We start from the raw sequence: 11,976 nt of genomic DNA, 5'->3' as shown, positions 1-11,976 counted from the left end.
TCAAGTCTGTCCACACCCTCCTGCAAAAAAAAAGCCCAAAATGGGAGCCCAAAATTTGGCACAGCAGCTAGTCCACTCTTCCTGGAGGGACCAGCAACCCCAATCCTCGGATATGCGGCAATGTGTGTGTGTGTGTGTTTGGGGGGAAGCAAGGTTATGCCCACCCCCATGTCCTTTACTTACAGAACTCACTGAAATTAGCTCTTTCTCCATGTTGTTGCTGAAGGGTTTTGCTGTCCTAGCACTTTTCATGGAATGAGGGCGCTGCCAGCCCTGCCCCTACAAAAGTAGTTCTGGCTGGGACTACTTACTCTCAGGTCTCATTCACTGGGGGCTAGCAAATAACAACCCCCCTCCCACCTGGCAGGGAGGGGAAAGCTAATTATTTTCTAATTTAGTTTTGCTGATCTGGAAGTTAGTTCAGTCATATTTGATTAATATATCAATTAATTGTTTGATTGTGATCTTTCTGATTGTGAGGTTAATTAATTCACATTTGATCAACCTTGGCTATTTCACCACCACCACCTGTTCTAAGGGGGAGAGCTGATAAGCACCCATATGCATCTTGGTAGTGATTGCTATCTTCTGAGACTTTCAGCTCAGGCCTCTAGCACAGTCAGGATATGAATGATTTGGGACTAATCAGTAGGTTGGTGCAATTTAATCATATCTCATCATAAGTCAGAACTATTTTGTTAGTTTTTTACTTATGACAACTATCTGATGTGCAGGCATGGTCCACATCAAAAATTAAACAATCAAAACTTAAGAGGGGTTCATTTCTTAAGTTTTGATTCTTCTGGAAAGCTGTGGTGTAACAAAGAAATCACAGAGCAACCAAGCCCTGCTGAGAGACAGAGCTAAACTATTGTCATTCCTCTCAGCCAATCAGAGCTGAGGGAGGGGGAGCAACAGCCACTGGCCTTTAATTTTTTTTTTTACAGTATTTATATTCTGCCCTTCTCATCCTGAAGGGGACTCAGGGTGGATCACATTACACATATAAGGCAAACATTCAATGTCTTAACATAGAACAAAGACAGAGACAAATGCAGGCTCCGAGTTGGTCTCGAACTCATGACCTCTTGGTCAGAGTGATCTGTTGGGATCGAGGGAGGAGGGTAGAGCTTGAGGCAGGCAAGCAAACACATTGGAGAAGGGAGGGAGAAGGGAGACAGAGAATGGAGACAGTAGGCTTGTGCAATACGGGTAAACTGTGATCCGTTTCAGTTTCCCCGATTTCGATGGGGATCTTGATCCATTTTTCAGGAGTCTCTCAAATTCAGGTGGACAGCAATCCTTTTTTGATCAGGGAAGCCAAAAGATTCATTTTTTATCTGGTCCATTATGGGAGGGACTTCCCAGTTTTTATTTGAGAGTTAAGATACCACTTTTTCTGTGCTCTTTTAAAAATGAAACACCACCACCCCCAATTTTGTAGTGACTTCTGAAACATTTGTTTTATCAATTGCACATGCCTACGTAATCAGGTTTTAGGCTTCTGGACATTCTACCTCTACAGCAGGAAAAACATGGGTTGTTGAACAAGGATCATGAGCTCACTGAGGGTACACAATCATAGTGGTGTTATTCCATTTTTATTGCCTGAAATCAATCATTTATTTATTGATTTATTTATTTATTAGCAACATTTATATCCTGCCCTTCTCATCCTGAAGGGGACTTAGGGCAGCTTACAAGCCACATATGCTTAAAATATATTATATTATTCCTATAGCACAATATAGGCATTATATATTACTATATTGTACTATAACACTATATTGTAATATTATTAGTAATATTACATATAATGTAAATATACTATTATAATAGTGCATTATTATTATATTGTATTACATTATAATATTGTTAATATTATATGCATATACAATATATTATATTAGCATAGCATAATACGATTATTATATATTGAAGGACCATCTGGAGGAAGAGAAGGACCATCTGGAGGAAGAAGGCAAGGGAGCTGACTTGCTGAAACTCTGGCTCCTGGCTGCTGCCCTTTGCCTCCCCCCCTGCCTTCCCAGCGTTTGGGGAGTGGATTTAAGGAGAGAGGAGACTCTGGAACTCCAAGGACCATCTGGAGGAAGAAGGCAAGGGAGCTGACTTGCTGACACTCTGGCTCCTGGCTGCTGCCCTTTGCCTCCCCCCCCCCCCGCCTTCCCAGCGTTTGAGGAGTGGATTTAAGGAGAGAGGAGACTCTGGAACTCCAAGGACCATCTGGAGGAAGAAGGCAAGGGAGCTGACTTGCTGACACTCTGGCTCCTGGCTGCTGCCCTTTGCCTCCCCCCCCTGCCTTCCCAGCGTTTGGGGAGTGGATTTAAGGAGAGAGGAGACTCTGGAACTCCAAGGACCATCTAGAGGAAGAAGGCAAGGGAGCTGACTGGCTGACACTCTGGCTCCTGGCTGCTGCCCTTTGCCTCCCCCCCCCCCCGCCTTCCCAGCGTTTGGGGAGTGGATTTAAGGAGAGAGGAGATTTTGGAACTCCAAGGACCATCTGGAGGGATAGTACCAACAAACAAATGCCAGCAAGCTGCAGTGGTTCTGAATGTCCTCTCTTCCTGTTCCCCTCTTCTGACTTCACATTATAACAACCAAGGCTATACCTGTACTGGGAGTCTGTCTTACTGAATTTCACTCCTTGTTTATATATTGCTGCTATAACAACTTTTAAATACTTTTATAACATCTATTACGTGCTGTGAAGCCTGGTCCTCCTGATTAACTTACCAAATTTATCATCCTTAATTGGTCCCGCCTGGCACATTATAAAACCATAGTGCACCATATTGAATTAGTTCACCACTGCCTGCTTGCACCTTAGTTAACTTAGACCCGTATACCTATGCTGCTCTTGCACCCTCTGCGCTTTGCAACTGCATTTGCACTTTGTATTGTTGGAGGAGGGTGGGGGAGGCTGGAGGGTTATGGGGACTGCAGGGTGGGGGAAGGGAACGGGTGTGTAAGGATGCCAATCTATAACAGGAAACTAGTAAACCAGATAACATCATTTGGACCAGGGGAAGAGAAGGAGAGAGGACAGCTGGATAGGGGAGGAGGGTGTTCCGATGGGTGGGGAGCCTCTATAGAGGTGGTGTCTGGGAGGGGGAGATACGGGAAAGGGAGACCAAATCATTCAATTCGGCCTAGGGTTTTTGGTAGGACGTTAATAATTCCAAAACGGTCTCCTGACGTAGCTAACCTGGGTAGCCAGGATGGTGGTCCCTCCAGGTTAAAGGTGGTGCTGTTTAATGCCAGGTCAGTGAACGGGAAAACATCTTTCATCCAAGATCTCATCTTGGATGAGCATGTAGACCTGGCATGTATTACGGAGACCTGGCTGGACGAGATGGGAGGAGTTAATCTCACCCAGCTCTGCCCGCCGGGTTATTCCGTACAGCACCAGCCGAGATCTGGAGGGAGGGGAGGTGGGGTCGCGGTGGTCTATAAGGATTCCATCCCCCTGACCAGGTGCCCCATCCCACAGTCGACCATGTTTGAATGTGTCCACCTGAGGGTGGGAGACCGGGACAGATTAGGGATTCTGTTAGTGTACCGACCACCCCGCTGCACTACAGTCTCCCTGCCTGAGCTAGCTGAGGTGGTCTCGGGCCTGGCGTTGGAGTCCCAGCGGCTCATAGTGCTGGGGGACTTCAATGTCCATGCCGAGACTAACCTTTCAGGTGCGGCTCAGGACTTCATGGCCGCCATGGCAACCATGGGGCTGTCCCAACAAGTATCTGGTCCCACCCACAGAGCTGGGCACACGCTTGACTTGGTCTTCTGTCAGGGATGGGAGGAAGGTGGCGGTGTGGAGGAGCTCACCATCGCTCCTTTGCCATGGACCGACCATCACCTGATCAGGTTTAGACTTACTGCGCCCCCCAACCTCTGCAGGGGTGGTGGACCTAAAGTGGTCCACCCCAGGAGACTTATGGATCCAGAAGGATTCCTGACGGCTCTTGGGGAATTTCCCGCCTCCTCGGCAGGTGATCCTGTTGATGCTCTGGTCTCTCTCTGGAATGGAGAGATGACTAGGGCAATAGACACGATCGGTCCGGAGCGTCCCCTCTCGAGTAACCGAGCTAAACCAGCTCCTTGGTTTACTGAGGAGCTGGCAGCGATGAAGCGAAAGAAGAGGGAACTAGAGTGCGTGTGGCGATCAGGGTATAACGAGTCAGACCAAACACGGCTAGGCTCCTATCTTAGGGCATATGCCGCGGCAATCAAAGCTGCAAGGAGAGTCCACCTTGCAGCCAACATTGCATCCGCACAGAACCGTCCGGCGGCGCTGTTCCGTGTCATCAGAGGGTTGTTAACTCCCACCAATCAAGGTGGGAGCCCTGATAACTCGGCAGCCCGCTGTGAAGCATTTGCTCGGTTCTTTGCGGACAAAGTCGCTCTGATCCGTTCCGACTTTGACACCATATTAACGGCAGTCTCTGAGGATGTAACGAGTGCACCTGCTTGTCCAGTTTTGTTGGATTCATTTGAATTGGTTGAGCTCGAGGATGTGGACAAGATCCTTGGAGAGGCAAGACCGACCACATGCATCCTGGACCCCTGCCCATCCTGGCTGGTGAGAGAAGCCAGAGGGGGTTTGGCCGAGTGGGTGAAGGTGGTGGTGAATGCCTCCCTTCGGGAGGGCAAGTTTCCAGCGAGCCTAAAAATGGCTGTGATCAAGCCGCTGTTGAAAAAGCCATCATTGGATCCCACTCAATTCGGAAACTTTCGGCCTATTTCCAATCTCCCCTATTTGGGCAAGGTCTTGGAACATGTGGTTGCTTCGCAGCTCCAGGGATTCTTGGTTGACACTGATTTTCTGGATCCGGCACAGGATCTGGCTTCAGGCCGGGACATGGTACCGAGACAGCCTTGGTCGCCTTAGTCGATGATCTTCGCCGGGAACTGGACAGGGGGAGTGTGTCCCTGCTGGTTCTGCTGGACCTCTCAGCGGCCTTCGATACCGTCGATCACGGTATCCTTCTGGGACGCCTCGCGGGAATGGGACTTGGAGGTACTGTCCTGCAGTGGCTCCACTCATTCCTGGAGGGTCAGTCCCAGATGGTGTCATTGGAGGACGCCTGCTCGGCCCCACAACCGTTGACTTGTGGGGTCCCGCAGGGCTCTGTATTGTCTCCCATGTTGTTTAACATCTACATGAAGCCGCTGGGAGAGATCATCAGTAGTTTCGGGGTCCGGTGTCATCTGTACGCAGATGATGTCCAGCTCTGTCACTCCTTCCCACCTGTCACTAAGGAGGCTGTTCAGGTCCTGAACTGGTGCTTGGCCGCTGTGTCGGACTGGATGAGGGCCAACAAATTGAAATTGAATCCAAACAAGACAGAGGTCCTCCTGGTCAGTCGGAAGGCCGAACAGGGTATAGGGTTACAGCCTGTGCTGGATGGGGTCACACTCCCCCTGAAGGCGCAGGTGCGCAGTCTGGGGGTGATCCTGGACTCATCATTGAGCCTGGAGCCCCAGGTCTCAGCGGTGGCTAGGGGAGCCTTCGCACAATTAAAACTTGTGCACCAGCTGCGACCGTACCTTGGGAAGCCAGACTTGGCCACGGTGGTCCACGCCCTTGTTACATCCCGTTTAGACTACTGCAACGCACTCTACGTGGGGCTGCCTTTGAAGACTGTTCGGAAGCTTCAGTTAGTCCAACGGGAGGCTGCCAGGTTAATAACTGGAGCGGCGTACAGGGAGCGTACCACTCCTCTGTTACATCAGCTCCACTGGCTGCCAATTAGCTACCGAGCACAATTCAAGGTACTGGCTTTAGCCTATAAAGCTCTAAACGGTTCCGGCCCAGCTTATCTGTCCGAACATGTCTCCCGCTATGACTCACCTCGAAGCTTAAGATCGTCGGATGAGGCCCTGCTCGCGGTCCCGTCAGCCTCACAGGTGCGGCTGGCGGGGACGAGAGACAGGGCCTTTTCAGTAGTGGCTCCCCACCTATGGAACGCCCTCCCCATTGAAATCAAGCAGGCTCCCTCCCTCCTATCCTTCCGTAGGAAGGTAAAAACTTGGTTGTGGGGCCAGGCTTTCGAATAAGAATCAGCAGCATTAATTACTATTATGTATGCTGGAATTCAACTGACAGACCCAGTCTTTTAAACTTGCACACGCCTATCTATATTTTATAAATGCATTTTATGAATGTTTATGTAAGTTAATTTTTAACTGATTTATAGTGTATTGTACTGTTTTTATATGTCTGTTTTATTGTAAGCCGCCCTGAGTCCCCTGTTGGGTGAGAAGGGCGGGATATAAATATTGTAATAAATAAATAAATAAATAAATTATTATATTGTTATAGTGACACAGGAGACATGGTGGAATCATGTCTTCCTGCCCCTTCGTCATTCTGACTCAGAATGGCAGTTATTCCTTAAGGGGAGGAGGGCTCTCATTTGATGACATAGGAGACATGGTGAAATGATGTCTTCCTGTCCCCTTCTTCATCCTTTATGCAATCCTGGGGCTTATAGTTTGATGAGGCATTGAAGTGCTGTAGCTGAGAATCCCAAATGTCCTTCTTTAAACTCTAAATGTCAGGATTCCATAGTGCAGAACTGTGAAAATTAAAGTGTACTAATACCACTGGACCAGTATAGTGTGAATGAGTCCTGTGACCTTGTCACATGGCCACCAGAATTGTCATGTATTATGGCAGATCCAGCAATCCTTGTCCTGGTGTGTGGGGAACTCAATGCCAGTGTCTGGTTCCTGACGAAGCTGATCCTTTGTGAGGAAGCATTGACCATGCAGCTTCCCCCCATTGCTTCCTATGGCAACATGGGAAGCCTCCCATGTTGCCGCAGTGATGGCAGGTGCCGACTTCACCTTAGATCATCCTTGGAGCTCTGACAGAAGTTCCTCTGTGTCATTTGATGGGAGCCAGTGGACTCTGTGGATGACCTAGGGCTTAACTGACATATGTCGTTGGTTTAAGCCCTATATGATGTGGCTAGGCTGCATTCATCAGTCAATTGGGTCAGGAAGGCCTTGCCAGAAGGTTTCACATGGCATGGATTAACAAGAATTTTCTGCAGTTTCCTTCATGGTTTTTATTGTTCGGTAAATGTGGCCTCACTTAAATTACTTACCTCTTTATTCTCTCTTCTGGCTGTAAACATTTCTTATAATATTTTAAAGGATTGTTTGGAACTGTCACTTCTTTTCAAATTTGAATAGTTGGAGAGTAGAAGTTTGACCTCAAATGTTGCAGTGAGGATAACTAAGTTGAAGGGTATGAGTTTGACCTCAAATGTTGCAGTGAGGATAACTAAGTTGGAGGGTATGTGTTTGACCTCAAATGTTATAGTGAGAAAGAGACCTAGTACTGCCCCTTGGCATTCATGTAAATATAATTAAATGATATCAAATTACGGAAAGCTTTGTTTTGTCTTTACTAAACTGACTGGGATATTTCCTCCATATGAAAGCAGTATTATGCCTTCCACTTCTACTCTTTATATAAAACTGTATGTCTTATGTCCCTTTTTTATTCCAGAAAACCATTGATGGCCAATGTACTTGAAAAGGAGTCCCTATCTCAGAGAGGATGAGATCAAGAATGATATTCTACTTGGGTAAATAGATCTGGAGCACTGAATGTGGATGTTAACACATTATTTGCTTTAGGGGTGACACATTCACTTAAGCTGCCCTCTGGTTTATCAGGATAGACAGCCTACTCACACAGAAAAGTACCCTGTTATTGGATTTAGATACAAGTGAAATATGACTCCCTTGAGCTTTTAATCCCAAAAGGGACTTCATTATAAACCAATCTGTGTGCTGTAAAACAGGAAATAGGAATCCAGTCAGAAATTTAATGACCTGATAGCTTTTTCTATAATACAGAATTGAATGATAAGGTGCCTGTGAGACGTATGGCTATTTTTATTAGGGTAAGCACTTCTTTCTATGTTAAGTACTACAAAACATGCAAATTTTCTATGACATTTGCTTTAAGAAGTTGATATTGTCATAGGATATTCAATTTTTCTCTCTAACTCTCCAGATCAAAGATTTACAGTGTCTCTGTGTATCTCTATCTACATTGACTTGAAAATATTCTACACTAAACAACTTGTCTGACTATTTCTAATTCCATATTTTAAAATCTCTGCTCAATATAATCTTTTCTGTACTGTACAACCACTCAATTGTGGGACCTTTCAACTGGGCAAGTTCTACTATTGGATAGAATTGGATAGAAATAGACTCTATTATAATATTTTGTAGAGAAAGGCTGAAAGGTTTGGATATACTGTTTATCCATGTTTAACAAGAACTGGCACAGGCTCTGAGATCGACAGGAGAGGCCCTTCTCTCGGTCCCACTACTGTCTCAAGCACGGTTGGTGGGGACGAGAGAAGGGATCTTCGTTGTGGCTCCCGGCCCTGGAATACCCTCCCAAAAGACATTAGATTAGCCCCCACCCTCCAATCTTTCCATTCCAACAAGATAACATGAATTTGACCCTGAGTAGGCTGAATGGGACCATATAAAGTTGACACTTTATGAAATGATGGCTGTTTGTTTTAACTACTGTTGTTTTAAAATTGTATTATTTGATTTTATGCTATATGTGTTGACAGAGGTTGTTATAATTTTATGTGACTTATATACTTTTGTACCATTTTTACCTGTTGTATGTTATATGTGCACCCTAGAGTGCCTTGTAAGTCGCCCCGAGTCACTTCAGGGAGATGCTGGCGGGAAATAAATATATAAATAAATTATTATTATTATTATTATTATTATTATTATTATTATTATTATTATTATTATTATTATTAATCATCCTAAGGGTGAGAGGCAGAACACATGAGAAATTGGTCATCTTTGGTTTAAACCAGAATTCTTTAAGGGGTAAGGAAGACCGAAGAGGCTTTCAAGTCCGTCCATGCGGCATATATTCATTTGGCTCAATTTCAACTACTTTTTTATTATTAAAGATGGCCTGCACATCTCTGGCAATTAAGGAATAATTTTCTACCATTTTGCTTCCAAAAGTGGAATGTCACTGTGACAAGGCAATTGGTAACTGCTTTCTTTGAAGGCTGTGAGTGTATGACTTGCCCAAGGTCACTCAGTGGTGTTCATAGGCATTTGAGCCCTGGTATCATGTTCTAGTCCAACATTGAAACTACGATGCATGCTGTTTCTCCTAGAGAAATACTGTATTATAATATTATAATATTTTGTGGAAAAGGGCTGAGGGGTTTGGATATACTGTTTATCCATGTTTATCCATGTTTAACAGGGACCCAGCATAATTTATTACAAGATGTGGACTGTCACATTATACATTAACAGATATTAAGTAAGAAGGGGAATGTAGTGTTTTACTACAGGAATTCTAACAATTTTAAAATTAACAATCCAAAAAAATAAACAATGAGGAACATAATCTATACTACTTATCCTGGGTTTTTCTTCTTAATTTTGCTTTGTTGCTTGCTATGGCACATGTCCTACCTTGCAGATGAAGAGAGCTGCTATGGATGGCAGGAGACAGTGGCACCTGTAAATGACATCACTAGTGAGCACTTGCCTTTTGCTCAAAAATGGTGTGGCTTTTGATAACAAGCAGAGACAGGAGGAAGAAAAAAAACTATTCAAATGAGAAAGAAGAGGTTGCTGGAGAAAGGGGAGGAAAAAAAACAGAAGAGAAAAATGGGTACAGATGCAATCAAAGTGGGTGTAGGTGCAGAGAAGCTGTGTGAAAGAATCATATTATCAAAGAGCTGAAAGACAACACATCTAACTACTGAACCCTAACTCTAAAATAAATTCAATAATTTGGACCTGTATCTTTTCCAAGGCATATTCATTGTTCATTGATATGACACTCAGATGGTGTTGTATATGCATAGACGAGAACAAAAATGTCCCTATTCATGCTGGTCCTATGACAGTGGTCAGTAGACATCAGGTGAATATGCTAATTAAAAATAAAACCAAATGTATTTTCTGGAAAATATTTGATTTTGCTTACATACTTTGAGATATATTGAATTTTTATGGAACCATCTGGACATCTGGGGATATCAAATTTGCAGCTGGTGTTTTGGAGGACCAGGTAGGCCTTGCATTCATGTTTATGGTACGGATCATACTGACCGATCAGTCTGTCACAATAAATCTGTTCTTTTATGATTTGGGAAACAAACCAAGTTGAATGAGTCAAGCCAGAGCACTTCACACTTTCTCAACAGAACCTTTATCCTCCTAGTCAAAAAAGAGCTGGAAAATGATCATAGCTTTGCACTAACAGCTGCACATCCCATTTTCTGCCAGTGTTCCTGTTCATCACTTAAGCCGAAATAGTGCCAATGCTAAAATTAGTTGAGGAATTGCTGCCAGGCAATTATTATCGGGATAGTCCATATATTCTAAGGTACTATTTTGATGACAGAGATGACAGATTGTCAGGCAGAAAACCACAGATTTTTCCTCTTCCATACGCCTCCATATAGATACAGATACAGCTACAGACAGATACAGATACAGTCATAGACAAATCAGTATGACTGTCCTGGATGTTTTACAGGAGGGAAATTACAATAAAAATGATTTGAATATAACCAGTATCACCCAACAATACCTAGACGATAATATTACATACTGACATTTTAGATTTGTCACAGTGGCATACACCAGAAAGATAAAAGAAACTTGACCTATAAAAGGCAAGAGAAATTACCTCATAATGAACGTAAAGGTAGAAAGAGGATGAAGAAATTGGCATTAAAGCCACGGAGTTAGCCCAAATGCTAAATTAGCATGGGTTTTAAAGGATAAACCAACTGAAGATTTTCTAAGTGATTGGAAACTGTTTTGTGTGCAGCATACTATCCACATTTTATGTGGATAAATTGATATTTCTATGTTCTTCACTATGCACAAAATGCTGTTGTCTAAACAACTCAACCACATGTGAATTGGGAACAGAAATAGCCTTTGCTTTATGAGGCAACCACAGCAGAATTTTGTGCAGAATAATCCCAGAGCTGCAAAGGTTCTTACCAATCCACAATAAATTTCATTATGGTTTCTTGATACTTAGAAAACATTTTATTGATCATTTTTTCAAACATTTTAATATATTTTCCCATTCTTACTCATGTTGCATTTTTAGGCTGAGATCATACATCACTACAGCCTAGTGAAAATATCTGCTGATAGAGTTAGGTTACTAAATATTCACACAGTACATATTGTATGAATCAATAGTCAATATTGTGGCTGACAACCCACTGCACATTTACAATGCACAAAGGCAACACAAAGAGGTAATGTGCATTGACATGCTACTCTGTATACATTAATGCACAAGCTATGCATTGTAAGCTGTATTTGACCTTTTGCGGGTAAAAAAATCACTTTGCTAGCATTGTACAGCACATACCGGTATATGCCTCTACAATATGCAGACCTCTGAGTGAATTGTCAGAAGAATTCCAATATCTTTGGGATCATAAACTTATCTTACCTTTACAGAATATGAGACCACAGCAATAGCAATGGCAAATAATGCATATTTTGGAGAAATAGAATGTATCAAATAACATTTTCACTGGGTAGTTTAGCCATTTGTGAGCCCAGTATGCATAAGCCCTGGGGAAATTTCAAATTTTGTAGGTGAAAAGGAGTGATTACATTATTTCCCTGAACTCCATCTTTTCGTATTTTTCTGCCCTTGAGATGGGACCCTGTGCATAAAGGGGGTGACCCCCAAAGGGGGACTCACATTTCTCTGTTCATGAAAGAAAGGCTAGAAGAGGGATTTCTGAGAATTCATCAAAACTTGCTTTGTCTGGAGACAACATAAAAAGGAGTCATGCTTGGGTTGCTATCAGGAGCAGTGTTACAATCACCTCTTTAGCACAACAAGAAATGCAATAACATCAAGACTTCCTTTATTTTGGAATG

At 43.7% G+C, this 11,976-nt stretch overlaps 1 long non-coding RNA gene across 1 annotated transcript; it reads left to right on the top strand.

Moving 5' to 3' along the window:
- Nucleotides 1–6,417: 6,417 nt before the first annotated feature.
- LOC134298804 (uncharacterized) lies at nucleotides 6,418–10,024 on the top strand. The gene is made up of 3 exons (XR_010005893.1): nucleotides 6,418–7,107; nucleotides 7,544–7,622; nucleotides 9,527–10,024. It is a non-coding gene; the product is annotated as an uncharacterized LOC134298804 (long non-coding RNA).
- The last annotated feature ends 1,952 nt before the right edge of the window (nucleotides 10,025–11,976 follow it).

This window comes from Anolis carolinensis, chromosome 4 (genome assembly GCF_035594765.1).
Source record: "Anolis carolinensis isolate JA03-04 chromosome 4, rAnoCar3.1.pri, whole genome shotgun sequence".
NCBI lineage: Eukaryota > Metazoa > Chordata > Lepidosauria > Squamata > Dactyloidae > Anolis > Anolis carolinensis.
Note: the sequence above shows the minus strand (reverse complement) of the source record. Positions and strands in the feature narration are given on the sequence as shown.